Genomic DNA, 11,770 nt, shown 5'->3' with positions numbered 1-11,770 from the left:
CTGTATGGCGTTCCCTACAGGGGGGAGACGCTGTATGGCGTTCCCTACAGGGGGGGGGCTGTATAGCGTTCCCTACAGGGGGGGGCTGTATGGCGTTCCCTAAGGGAGGACGCAATATGGCATTCCCTACCGGGGGGACGACGCTGTATGGCGTTCCCTACAGGGGAGACGACGCTGTAGGGCGTTCCCTACAGGGGGGGACGTTGTATGGCGTTCCCTACAGGGGGGACGCTGTATGGCGTTCCCTACAGGGGGGCTGTATGGCGTTCCCTACAGGGAAGGCTGTATGGTGTTCCCTACAGACCCCCCCCTGTAGGGAAAGCCATACAGACTCCATGTAGGTAACACCATACAGTCCCCCCTGTAGATAACGCCAGACAGCCCCCTCTGTAGGGAACGCCATACAGCCCCCCCGTAGATAACGCCATACAGTCCCCCTGTAGATAACGCCATACAGCCCCCCTATAGATAGCACCATACAGCCCCTCTGTAGATAGCGCCATACAGCCTCCCCCTGTAGATAGTGCCATACAGCCCCCCCTGTAGGGAACGCCATACAGTCCCCCCCTGTAGGGAATGCCATACAGTCCCCCCCCTGTAGGGAACGCCATACACCCCCCCCTGTAGGGAACGCCATACAGTCCGCCCATAGATAACGCCATACAGCCCCCCGTAGATAACGCCATACAGCCCCCTCTGTAGATAGCGCCATACAGCCCCCTCTGTAGATATCTACAAAGGGGGCTGTATGGCGTTATCTACAGGGGGGCTGTATGGCGTTATCAAAAGGGGGGTTTGTAAAAAAGGCACTATCTACAAGGGGGGGGGTTGTGTGACACCCAGGGGAGGGGGGGCCCCAGTCAAAAGTTTGCTATGGGGCCCAGTCTTTCCTAGTTACGCCCGTGGCCCTGTTGGTTACCTCACCTTTATGTGTCTATATGTGACAGGCCATAAAATGTCATATAGGAAAAAACGTAAGAAAGAACTTACCATACGGGGATCATATCTGTTATGTCGCTGGAAGAAACCTGCAGCACCGACACCAATGGAACATGAGGATGACGCCACTCAATGTGCTGTCCATCACCCCCATCGCCCCACGCGTTTCACTCCACCTGTGACTCTGCCGACTAACGTAAATACTGACTAAACACAAACTCTGACCGGCCTCATCACTAGTCTCTATTGTCATACAGCCGCCTCTGATAGAGAATTTACCCTCATCCAGTGCTGGTGAACTAACCCCAATCTACTTACATGTGGTTTCCAATAGTCAGTGGTACATATAGTATCCAAAGTCTGGTGGCCAGTGGTACATAAAGTATCCACAGTCTGGTGGTCAGAGGTACATATAATATCCAGAGTCTGGTGGTCAGTGGTATATACAGTATACAAAGTCTGGATACTATATGGACCACGAACCACAAGACTCTGTATACTGTATATATCACTGACCACAAGACTATGGATACTATATGTACCGCTGACCATCAGACTCTGGATACTATGACTCTGGATACTATATGTACCACTGACCATTAGACTCTGGATACTATGACTCTGGATACCATATGTACCACTGACCAACAGACTCTGGATACTATATATACCACTGACCACCAGACTCTGGATACTATATGGACCACGAACCACCAGACTCTGTATACTGTATATATCACTGATTACAAGACTCTGGATACTATATGTACCGTTGACCATCAGACTCTGGATACTATGACTCTGGATACTATATGTACCACTGACCAACAGACTCTGGATACTATATGGACCACGAACCACCAGAGTCTGTTGGTCAGTGGTACATATAGTATCCAGCGTCATAGTATCCAGAGTCTGATGGTCAGCGGTACATATAGTATCCAGAGTCTTGTGATCAGTGATATATACAGTATACAGAGTCTGGTGGTTCGTGGTCCATATAGTATCCAGAGTCTCGTGGTCAGTGGTACATATAGTTTCCAGAGTCTGGTGGTCAGTGGTATATATGGTATCCAGAGTCTGGTGTCAATGGTATATATATATATATATATATATAGTGTTCAGAGTCTTGTGGTCAGTGATACATATCACATCCAGAGTCTGGTGGTCAGTGATACATATAGCATCCAGAGTCTGGTGATCAGTTATACATATAGCATCCATAGTCTGGTGGTCAGTGATACATATAGTTTCCAGAGTCTGATGGTCAGTTGTATATATAGTGTCCAGAGTCTGGTAGTCAATGGTACACATAGTATCAAGAGTCTTGTTGTAAAGGATCTGCCAGACACAGCTTGTGTCGACACCCGTGGTTAATCAGTCTGCATCTGTTCCTAGGTCTGATAGAGTGACTTGATCTGCTACCACTCAGGCTGGTAGGCTGAGGAGTGGGAGAACCTATCACAGCCTGGCCAGACGGTTCTAGCTCCCGCCCTTATTTATACCTTCATTTGCTGCTTGTCCTTTGCCTGTGATTCTCTCTTGTTTCCTGGCTCTGCTGTTCCTGCTATTACTATTGACCTCTGCTTCATATTGACCCTGGCTTTACTGACTCAGCTCCTGCTCTGTGTTTGTGTAATGACGGGGTAGGGAGACAGACAGGTGAGCCCTAATCTACCCGCCACTCAGTCCCTGCCTACTTGCAACGACCCGTCCTAGGCAACGGCAAAAGAACAGATTTTGACCCTGGGTAGTCAGCAGGTACATTACATAAAGTCAATAGAGGGAATGCCTGCAGGCAGACAGAACCATTTTCCTGACCACCCAAAAGTTGATAGAAAATAAATTTTATTATCAAATTTTATTAAGCTACGTATAGCACAAAACAGACCACGTATAACAGTTTAAAATTATCACTGCCGAGGACCGAAGTTATAGTGAAGGCAACCAGCTGGAGGAGCCAGCAAGGTATTAGACAGCCAGGAATGAATGCCGGCTGACAGTCAGTCAGGAGGCAGCGTGCCACACTTAAAGTAGGGCAATAGATTCGGTTAGGCAGGAATTAAAAACACTTAGAGCCCCCCCGACATGTTTCGCTAACTAGTAGCGTCCTCAGGGGTACATGGGGCTAATGGCGGCGCCGCGAGAAAACTGCTCCTCTTATGGGAGTATAGGATGACGTGAGGTGGGTGTGTGGATGGCCGCCAATCGGGCGAAGGCAGACAACCAGAGCAGCAGGGAAGAGTGAACAGCCAATTGTGGGCCATGTATGAAGCAGCCTATGACAGCCGGCGAGCTGCGCAGTAGTATAGACAGAAGTGCCGAGATAGTTATGAAACGGCACGTCTGCGCAGTAGAGCAGCTGAGGGACTTAGAACAAGGCAGGACAGAACAAGAACATAGCGGGGCATAAAAGATCGGCGCAGGCGCTATGAAAGCCAGGCCGAACTTAGTGCAGAGAACAGCCGACAGGCACCACAAATCCCCCAATGCCGAGTAGGGAGGGAGAATGCAAAGAATGTGGGCGCCTGCGCAGTAGCGCAGGGAAAGCACTTAGAGTAATGCCGAGTCGGGAGAAAAAATGACAGGTCAGCGCAGGCGCAATAGATGTCCATCTGGACTTAGCACATGAGGTGATGTCAAACCTGACACCAACACCGATTCAGGGCAGAGTGACTGCATCTGCGCAGTAGGGCAAGATAAGAACTTAGAGAATACACCGAGTACAGGGAGGACACAGGCACTCGGCGCAAGCGCCGTAGGCGTCCCCCTGGACTCAGTGCAGGGATTGATGTGCATCCACCCGTCAAAATGTGACAGCGGACGCACAACCAATCTCACAGTAGTTATTAAGAATAAAGTACCTGAGCCATGAAAACAGAATTATACCCAGACTGCAGGGACAATGTCAAATATGAAAACAGAATTATACCCAGACTGCAGGGACAATGTCAAATATGAAAACAGAATTATACCCAGACTGCAGGGACAATGTCAAATATGCGCAAACATTGTAGGTGTCCCTCCTTATTACAACCAGCACAAAGAGCACAACATCTGCCCCCCACTCTGGTAAGGCAGCAGATGCCTGCACACATGGCCCAAATATGAAGCCGCACACAGAAAAAAACCCCCATCTTCACCAGTACAGCACCATGAAAGAAATCCATTACAGTACAACAGATAATAAACGCCGCCATACTGAAAGAATATACATGGTCAAATGTTAGGACAGTAATTAAAATAGCCAATATATCAGAAACACACCTACTCCGTTAGGAGAGGCCAGATGGATAAGTATACAGCGGTTAAAAAATGCCAGAAGCCAACGCATCATACATTATTAAAATAAAAAATAGATAGAGACGTCCATACGGAATGCAGGGAAGGGGACAACACAATCACAGAAAAGCACTATATGTGAACCCCTCGTTAAGTCCCTGAGGAGTCATAGAGCCAAGACGGTGGATCCATCGTGCTTCCTCCTGTAGGAGCCTACGATCCAGGTTACCAGCCCTAGGTCCCAACCTTAGCTGTACAATGGCCCAAAATTGGAGCGACTTGGGGCCATCGGGATGAAACCTATGCATGTGTCTAGAGAGGGTGGTATCCTCCTTAAGATTTATGGTACTTAGGTGTCTAGATACTCTCCTCCTTAATTCCTGCAGAGTCTTACCGACATATAGCTTCGGGCAGGAACATCTGGCTAGATACACAACGCCAGTACTTTGACAGTTAAGAAACTGCTTGATGTCATACGACCTCCCATCCACAGGATTAGTGAAGCTCTTTACCCTGGGCATCACAGGGCAAAAGGAGCACCTACCACAGGGATGAAAACCTGTGACAGGTGATTTTAACCAAGTGGATGAGGTATTGGAAGAAGTTGACGAATAGTGACTATGTACCAGAAGGTCGCGTAGATTCTTCCCTCTACGGTAGGTGATAGCGGGGTTAGCAGGAATGACACTTTTTAAATCAGGGTCAGCAGTGAGGATGGACCAGTGTCTTTTCAAAACCCCAACCACCTGGGAGGAACACACATCAAAAGTGCCAATGCAACGGATGGCAGTAGACGATGTTGGCAATGCAGATTTGGCACCTCTGTCAGAGAGTAAGTCAGATCTATGAGACGCCCTAGCTCTAGCATAAGCCCTATGCAACCATTTTTTTTTTTTTTTTTTTTTTTTTTTTGGATACCCTCGTGCCTGAAATTTTTGATAGAGTCCGTCGCACTCTCTCTGAAAAGATAGCTCATCAGAGCAATTACGCTTGGCACGCAGGTATTGACCAATAGGTATCCCTCTTTTAAGGGCAGGAGGGTGATGGCTATCCCAGTGCAAGAAACTATTAGTAGCTGTGGCTTTACGGAATATATCAGTTTGGACACCCCCACCAGGGTCCAAAGAGATCTTAAGGTCAAGAAAATCAATCACCCGGTCATTTATATCGTAGGTGAATTTCATGCCGATAGAATTGTTGTTGAGCATAGACATGAAGTCAGTAAAGGTGTTGACATCCCCATCCCACAGGATGAGAATGTCGTCAATGTATCTTCCCCAAAATAAGATATGTGACGTGAAAGAAAGAAGATCGTCAGAAAAAACGATAATGTCTTCCCACCAACCAAGAAATAGGTTGGCGTAAGTAGGTGCACAAACGGTGCCCATGGCTGTGCCTTTTATCTGATGATAATATTTGGCATCGAAGGTGAAAAAATTATGAGTGAGTAAAAAACTTAATAATGACAGAACAAAATTGCAACGGGGTACAACTGGGCGACAGTCCCTACGCTCAGTAAGTGCACGACAGACAAACAGACAAGGGTACACAGAAGCTAGGGAAACGGAGCAGCTGCCCACGGAGACACCGTGAGCAACGAGAGAAGTGAACGAGCCGAGTCAAAGCAGGAGTGCACGAGATGCAAAACGCTGAGCAGGAGAGTGGTCAGTAAGCCAAGGTCAATAACAAGAAGAGGATCAGTAGTTCAAGCAGCAGCAGCAGAGCCAGGAAACAAGCAGAGCAGAATCACAGGCAAAGGAGGAACAGGAAAGGCAGGTATAAATAGACAGTGGGCGGGAGCTAGCTCCGTCTGGCCAGGCTGTGATAGGCTCTCCCACTCCTAAGCCTGCCATCCTGAGTGGTGGAAGATGGAGTCAGTCTCACAGACATAGGAGCAGGTGCAGACTGATTACCCACAGGCGTCGACACAGAAGTTGTGTCTGGCAGATCCTTTACAGTTTGGTACCTTGTACACTCCTGGTTTGACTCGGCTCGTTCACTACTCTTGTTGCTCACGGTGTTGCCATGGGCAACTGCCCCATTTCCCTTAGCTTCTGTGTACCCCTGGATGTTTGTCTGTCGTGCACATATTGAGCGTAGGGACCGTCGCCCAGTTGTACGCCGTCGCCTAGGACGGGCCATGCAAGTAGGCAGGGACTGAGTGGCTGGTAGATTAGGGCTCACCTGTCTGTCTCCCTTCCCCGACATTACATAATCACCGGCCCATATACCTTTTCTACCTTGGTTCCTACACAACTATGGACCCCCTTGAGACCCTGGCTCAGCAAATGCAGGGTCTCTCCCTACAGGTCCAAGACCTGGCTCAGAGGTGCAACCAGCGTGATGCTAACCAGGTAGTGCCCTCCACCTCACCTCTTGAACCCCACCTAAAGTTGTCTGACCGTTTCTCAGGGGACCGGAAGACTTTTTTTCTCCTTTCGGGAGAGTTGTAGGCTCTATTTCCGTCTAAGGCCCCACTCCTCAGGTTCTGAGAGCCAGCGAGTGGGTATAATTATATCCCGGCTCCAGGACTGCCCCGAAGAATGGGCCTTCTCCTTGGCTCCTGACGCCCCTGAACTTTCCTCTGTTGACCTTATTTTTTCTGCTCTCGGGCTCATCTATGACGAGACTGACAAGACTGCCTTTGCCGAGAGTCAGTTGGTGACCTTACGTCAGGGTAAGAGACCCGTTGAGGAGTACTGTTCTGACTTTAGGAAGTGGTGTGTAGCTTCTCGGTGGAATGACCCTACCTTGAGGTGCCAGTTTAGATTGGGTCTGTCGAACACCCTGAAAGACCTGTTAGTTAGCTATCCCTCTTCTGACTCTCTAGATCAGGTTATGGCTTTAGCGGAATGTCTTGACCGACGTCTCAGGGAACGACGACTTGAACGTTTTTGTGCCTTCCCCTCTGGCTCCCCCATGATGGCTCCCGAGGTTCCATTGCTTCGTTCTTCCACGGAAAACTCGGATGAACCAATGCAACTCGGGGCCTCCGTGTCTTCCCAACAACGTAGAGAGCTCCGCAGGAAGAATAGTCTCTGCTTGTACTGTGGGGATGATATATTTAAATAGGTATTACCCTCTTACAATTTTATATATAATATGCTAGAGTAATTCACACTAGGTGTACACCACCAATTGTCGATATATGAAAAAGGAACGGGGAGTGGGAAAAGTAGTGTGTTTTGTAATTGCAAAAAAATAAAAAATACTTTATTATTAAATTTATATTAAAACAATGTTAGATGAAAAATGATGTTGCGCCAAAGTCCCCTAAATTGGCGCACTATGACAAATTATGTCTGATTTAGATTGCTCCGGATTGTAAAGAATATATATGTGTCTAACCTCCCCCTTATTTAGTAATAGAGAGGAAACTATAATAGTCCCTAAACCAGAAATTGGGTTGTTAAATAATTGCAAATAACTGTCCCCCTCAGTGTCAATGATGAGACAGTCTGATTGCACATGAACCCAGAGGTTCCTTCAACGGGCTGATAGTGAAGCCCAGCGGTGGAGAAACCCCTGTATTAATGTGACTGTAATGGGTTACATGTACATGTGTCTTATATGAATAGACACAGCACAACAGAGTTGCAACTGCTGCATACTAGGAACTGAACAGGAGAAGGGAATAGACTGGGCCACAGTGTGTAACGGGCGGCGGGTCCGCTGAATTGCCTTGGTAGTGATCTAAAGTATCTGTAAAATTCCTATCAGGCAGTATAATCACTTCCCCCCAGCTGATGTATACTAACAACCTAGCTGTCAGGGTTTACAACAATTTATGTGGGCTAGCAAATAGGCTGCGGTCAGCTGAGTATTTATGACTGCACACAGCAGCAAAGAAGCCCCCGTCAAAGACAAACACTGTGTGTGTTGTCTTCAGTGGCGGATTAAGTAGACCATGGGCCCTGGGCTGTTACCCAAACTTGGGCCCCCCTTCCTCACCGCCGCCCTGCCGCGCCGTAACTATTTTTAACACTACCTTTCTGGGCAAGCATTAACAGTGTTACGATTTCCCTTGTCACAGGGCTGTGTCCATACATACTGAGAGTATCACACTGTGCAGGGACACATCCTCCTGACAAGGGGAATTGTCTATCAGTCCTGGACTACAGAAAGACTTTTTGTGAAATACAAGGATTCCTATAATAAACATGTCAGGAGAGGTGACAGATTCTCTATAAATCTAGTGACTCACAGGTGACGACGTCTCAGATTCTAGTAGTTTTCTTCCTCTTTTCTTCTCCATCCGGTCCAGCGCTCATGACGACTTCTCCCGGCCATGACTCATTTCTGCAGAATTTGCCACTCAGACGTCTCCTCACTTTTCCAACATTTCCACACCTATAAACGAAAATAAAGTTATTATGGTGCCACATACTGTGCCCCTAAATATAATAGCACTAAACACTGCGTGCCTGAATATAATACCACACACTGTAAAACGCCACATACACACACAGCCCCCTGTACATAGTGCCACACACAGCCCCCTGTACATAGTGCCACACACAGCCCCTGTAGATATTACACACCCCCATAGATATCGCCATACACAGCCCCCTCTATATATCACACATTCCCCCCGTAGAGAGCGTTACACACAGCCCCATATAGATAGTGCCATACAGCCCCCTGTAGAGAGCGCCACACAGCCCTCCCCCTCTTGTAAATAGCACCAAAAAGCCCCCCCCCCTATAAAGAGCGCCACACACATACCACTGTGGATAGCACTACACAGCCCCCCCTTGTATATAGTGCTACACAGCGCTCCCCCTTGTATATAGTGCCACACAGCGCCCCCCCCTTGTATGTAGTGCCACACAGCACTCCCCTTGTATATAGTGGCACACAGCGCTCCCCCTTGTATATAGTGGCACACAGCGCTCCCCCTTGTATATAGTGGCACACAGCGCTCCCCCTTGTATATAGTGCCTCACAGCGCTCCCCCTTGTATATAGTGCCACAATGTTATGTACACATTTAAAAACTTTATATCATAATTTTTTATATATATATATATATATTAGTATGTGTGTGATTGATTGATTTTATTAAAAAATATTTTTACTTTTTGAGATACAGCTGCTTTGTATCCTGTATCCGTCAGGTCAGCAGGACTGACAGGATCAGTGACACGCAGGATCCACCTCAAATCTATCACATCTAAGATTATAATTTAGCGCAGGGCCCGTGTCACTGATCCCGTCAGTCCTGCTGACCTGACGGATACAGGATACAAAGCAGCTGTATCTCAAAAAGTGAAAATATTTTTTAATAAAACGTAATTACAAAGTTGCACCAAACACACATTTTTATAAAAAATAAATTAAAACGACGTGATTTTTGCGACGTTTTTTCCATAGACAATGCAGGTTTCGTTTTTTATCGTTTTTATACACACCTTTTTTGCTATTTTAGAATTTTTATTCATAAAGTTTGAAAATAATAGTAAAAAAAATAAGCTTTTTTACGTTTCAGCTATTTTTTTTGGTAACAACATAGTTTTACCCTAAAATAGACCTTTTATTTGTGATCGCCATTGTTTACCGTAAATTTTAATATATTACATGTCTATATTAGGGTAATTGGGTCAGCGCTAGCGTTACAACAATGATTGGCGGGGGGAACGTTTTTTTTGGGGGTGGGTATTTTATGTGTATTTATTATTTAATTTTTTTTTGCACTTTACTTTATTATTTTTTTATTACTGTGGTCTGTCCCCCAAAGGTCAAAAAAGACCTTTGGGGAACTTTATATATACTTTTTCTTTCTTTTACACCATGTTTTTCCACTGTAACTGGAGCTGCACAGCAGCCCCAGTTACAGGGAAAATCAGCCCTCTCATAGTGACGATTGTCACTAATAGGGCTGTGCTGGGTCTAGTTAGACCCAGCAACAGTCTGCCACTAACGGCACCCGGCGATCATGTGACCAGTCACATGATCACCGGGAGGAATAGAGACAGCGCCGCTGCTGCTGTCTCTATTCCTATACACAGCGTTCATTGAACGCTGTGTAAGACATCGGAGAAGACAGAAGCAGAATAGCTGCTTCTGTCTTCTCCTCAGGGTCCCCGGCAGTCACTGACAGCCGGAGACCCGACATTCAGCTGCCCGATCGCGCGGGCAGCAAGTTAAAACCCGAGCCGTAGAAAGTCTATGGCTCGGGTTTTAAGGACCCGTCCCTGACCGCTGGCCGTAAAAATACAGCCAGCGGTCGGGAACCAGTTGGGCAGGAGGATAAGCCTGTACTGACCTCAGCGCCGGTGACCGCCCGCCCGGCTCTTCTTGCAGCTTTGGAGTAACAGAACAGCCGTCCGTCGCTGTTCTGTTACTCAATGGCGGCGCCCGCACTTGTCAGGGAGGCGTGTCCTACCCCTGGATCCCGGCCAATTCTCTGCTCCTCCCCTCCTCATCTTCGGCTTGTAGCAGCGCTAGCGCGCTGAATAGGTTTGCAAAATGATGTGCGGTTCGGGCTGCCATGGGCCCCCTGGGAGCCTCGGGCCCCGGGCGGCCGCCCGAATCGCCCATATGATAATCCGCCACTGGTTGTCTTATTTGTCAAAGCTCGATGTAGCAGAGCCGTTACTGCTACATTCAGGTCTCCAGCCCTGCAAGGAGACCTGACAGGCCAGCCACGCTCCCGGGCAAACGATCACACAGGCAGCGCGCCTGGACTGCGTTCTCCAGCTCCACACAACAGTGAGTACTCTGCCTAACAGGCAGTAAGGATATTGTACCACTGTTTGTTTGTCTGTGCAAGATAAGGCTGCCTGGTGAGTCGCGTATATGTGGGGAGGGCTGGAGGGAGCCGAGCTGCTGTCAGCTGTTTGAGTACGATCCTGTCTCAAACTTAGCTCAGCTCCGTGCACTCATGCACAAAGAGCTGCTCAGGCAGCCCGGCGTGCAGTATTGCCGTGCTTGTTCCCTAACTGTAGCAGATATTCTGCTGATTTGAACATTAAACTGCTATTAGCAGTACGGAGCAAAGTGTTTGGCATCTAACATTGGTGATATTTAAAAGACACCCGACGCGCGTTTCGCCGGTACTTCCGGCTTCTTCCAGGGGTGGCAGCCGCCGGAATCAAAGGCCAGATATGCTAAGAGTTCCTGATTGACAGGAATAGTAACCAATCAAAACAATTTGAGAATGGAAACAAAGTAATGGTGCAACGTGATACCTCTGGTTAGTTCCAGCAATGTATCCATGTTAAAATAACACTGGCTAGGCTCAAGATGCATCAGATTGCAGCTAAAAAAATCTTTCCTTTCTTTCTTTATAACAAAAAACTTTTTTCTTTTTTAAATTGCAGTCATATCAGGACATTCTGCTACATAATAAATGCACATATAGCATTGTCCTGCAGAGGCAGAGATATAAATGTAAATGTAACAAAAGAGGTTAACCTCGTAGATACACAGTACTGCATTGGCAATGATTGCTCAGTAAGTGTGTCAGAGATAGAAATTTTGAATATCAGGCACGATAAACTGGTAATGTGAGACCTTAGTTAGTTCCAGGTTCAAAGAAAACAACCAAA

Source organism: Rhinoderma darwinii, unplaced genomic scaffold (genome assembly GCF_050947455.1).
Source record: "Rhinoderma darwinii isolate aRhiDar2 unplaced genomic scaffold, aRhiDar2.hap1 Scaffold_4155, whole genome shotgun sequence".
Taxonomy (NCBI): Eukaryota; Metazoa; Chordata; class Amphibia; order Anura; family Rhinodermatidae; genus Rhinoderma; species Rhinoderma darwinii.
The sequence above is the reverse complement of the archived record's forward strand: the minus strand, read 5'-3'. Positions refer to the sequence as shown.